A 3,428-nucleotide genomic window follows, 5' to 3' on the forward strand; every position below is an offset into this window, starting at 1 on the left:
GGTGCCATATGTTCGGTGCTTGATCGGTTGGATCGCGAAGATGTTCGACTACATCAACCGTGTTAAGCTAACGCTTCCGCTTTTGGTCTACGAGGGTACGTAGACACACTCTCCCCTCTCGTTGCTATGCATCTCCTAGATAGTTCTTGCATGATCGTAGGAAATTTTTTGAAATTGCATGTGATATGTCCATTTTGCATCATGTTTTCTAACTATTATTTATGATGTTTTTATCCATAATAATGCTTTTTGGAGTAATTCTAATGTATTTTGTTTCATAATATGCAAGGTATACACAAAGAGAGAGAATTCCGGCAGCTGGAAATCTGGACCTGGAAAAGCTATGTTAGGCCACCTATTCTACACAACTCCAAACAAGCTGAAACTTCATGGAGATTTTTTATCAAATATTTGAGGAATATTGGAGCAAATAACTACCAGAGGGGGCCCACCACGTGGGCACAACCCACCTGGGCGCGCCAGGGAGCCCAGGCGCGCCCTGGTGGGTTGTGCTCACCCAGGCCCACCTTCGGTGCCCATCTTCTGGCATATAGGTCATTTTGACCTAAAAAAATAAGGAGAGGACTTTTGGGACGGAGTGCCGCCCTCTCGAGGTGGAACTTGGGCAGGAGCACTTTTACGCTCCGGCGGAGCGATTCCGCCAGGGGAACTTCCCTCCCGGAGGGGGAAATCATCGTCATCATCACCAACAACTCTCCCATCATGGGGAGGGCAATCTCCATCAACATCTTCAACAGCACCATCTCATCTCAAACCCTAGTTCATCTCCTGTGTTCACTCTTGTTACCGAAACTATAGATTGGTGCTTGTGGGTGACTAGTAGTGTTAATTACTATATGGTTTATTTGGTGGAAGATTATATATTCAGATCCATTATGCTATTTGATACCCCTCTAATCTTGAGCATGATTATCATTTGTGAGTAGTTACTTTTGTTCTTGAGGTCACGGGAGAAATCATGTTGCAAGTACTCATGCGAACTTGATATGTGTTCGATATTTTGATAGTATGTATGTTGTAATTCCCTTAGTGGTGTCATGTGAACATCGACTACATGACACTTCACCATATTTGGGACTAAGGGAATGCATTGCGGAGTAGAAATTAGATGATGGGTTGCGAGAGTGACAGAAGCTTAAACCCCAGTTTATGCGCTATTCCGTAAGGGACCGATTGGATCCAAAAGTTTAATGCTATGGTTAGAATTTATTCTTAGTACTTTTCTCGTAGTTGCGGATGCTTGCCGGAGGGTTAATCATAAGTAGGAGGTTTTTTCAAGTAAGTACAGCACCTAAGCACCGGTCCACCCACATATCAAATTATCAAAGTACCGAACACGAATTAAACCAACATGATGAAAGTGACTAGATGAAATTCCCGTGTACCCTCAAGAACGCTTTGCTTATCATAAGAGACCGTTTTGGCATGTCCTTTGCCTCAAAAGGATTGGGCTACCTTGCTGAACTTTTGTTACTACTATCGTTACTTGCTCGTTACAAATTACCTTGCTATCAAACTACTCTGCTACTTACAATTTTAGCACTTGCAGACATTACCTTGCTGAAAACCACTTGTCATTTCCTTCTGCTCCTCGTTGGGTTCGACACTATTACTTACCGAAAAGAGCTACAATTGATCCCCTATACTTGTGGGTCATCAAGGCTATTTTATGGCACCGTTGCCGGGGAGTGAAGCGCCTTTGGTAAGTGGAATTTGGTAAGGAAACATTTATATAGTGTGCTGAAATTTATTGTCACTTGTTATTATGGAAAACAATCCTTTGAGGGGTTTGTTCGGGGTATCTTCACCTCGGCCGGAACCACAATTAGCTACCCCTCAACCTACTGCACCTACTGAAAATATTGAATATGAAATTCCTTCGGGTATGATAGAACAACTGTTAGCTAATCCTTATGCAGGAAACGGAACCGAACATCCTGATATGCACTTGATATATGTAGAACAAATTTGTGGATTGTTCAAGCTTGCAGGTTTACCCGGGGATGAAGTTATGAAAAAGGTTTTCCCTTTATCTTTGAAGGGAAAAGCATTGGCATGTGATGTCGCTTGAAGCTACGTCGGTATATCCCCAAAGAGGAAGGGATGATGTAGCACAACGGCAGTAGGTATTTCCCTTAGAAATGAAACCAAGGTTATCGAACCAGTAGGAGAACCAAGCAACACAACGTAAACAACCCCTGCACACAAATAACAACACCTCGCAACCCGACGTGTGTCGTGGTTTTGTCACGGCAAATGTCCTTAGTGTCAGGACTTAGTCGCGAGGCCAGCGCATCTATGTAGTAGCTTGAGAGGGGTTGAGCGGAATCGAGAGACGCAACACAAGACGAGGATTTAGACAGCTTCGGGCCCCGGGAAACATCATCCGGTAACAACCCTACATGCTATTTGAGGCTAGGTCTCATTATGATCACGAGGGAGTCGCCGGTAAACCGGCTCTTTGTGTCTAGCCCTAGAGATTATTGCTTCTTGCTTGTCCCCTTTGGGGAGCCCTGCCCCTCCTTATATATGTTGAAGGGGCAGGTTACATGTGGATTCCTATTAGGATTAGGACTAGTCTATCTTTAATACAAACCGGATACAAGTCCAGGTCTTAACTCCTTGTAAGGTAAATATTCCTTATGCCTTTCCTTGTAAACCGGACCACCATAGTATGAACCGGCCTTCATGAACCGCCCGTTGGGCCACCGGGTCTTGTCGCTCCTCTGACCAGCCTGCCGGATTACCAATGAATCGTAAACTGCCAGGTCCAAACGGGTCGCTAGTGGATCGTCAATTCTCAGCCGGGTCTCAAGTAAACCGCCAAGTCCGGCCGGGTTATACTTCCGGCCGGTTTACGCCGCGGGGTATATCCCCGACAACGTGTTAAAGGGGTTGTCAATCCCTTTCGGGGTACGGCGCCAGAAACGGTGTGTGGACAGGAGAAAGTTGTAATAGATTGAAATAATAGATCACAAATAAAATAAAGTGCAGCAAAGTATTTATGTATTTTTGTTTCAATAGATCTGAATAAAAGTGCAAATAAAATAGATCGCAAAGCAAATATATGAGAAAGAAGACCCGGGGGCCGTAGGTTACACTAGTGGCTTCTCTTGAGAAAAATATCAAATGGTGGGTAAACAAATTACTGTTGGGCAATTGATAGAACCTCAAATAATTATGACGATATCCAGGCAATGATCATTACATAGGCATCACGTCCAAGATTAGTAGACCGACTCCTGCCTGCATCTACTACTATTACTCCACACATCGACTGCTATCTAGCATGCATCTAGTGTATTAAGTTCATGGAAAAATGGAGTAATGCAATAAGAACGATGACATGATGTAGACAAGATCTGTTTATCTATATGGCGGTAGATATAGATCTCATCTTTTTATCC

Source organism: Triticum aestivum, chromosome 7D (genome assembly GCF_018294505.1).
Source record: "Triticum aestivum cultivar Chinese Spring chromosome 7D, IWGSC CS RefSeq v2.1, whole genome shotgun sequence".
Classification (NCBI taxonomy): Eukaryota; Viridiplantae; Streptophyta; class Magnoliopsida; order Poales; family Poaceae; genus Triticum; species Triticum aestivum.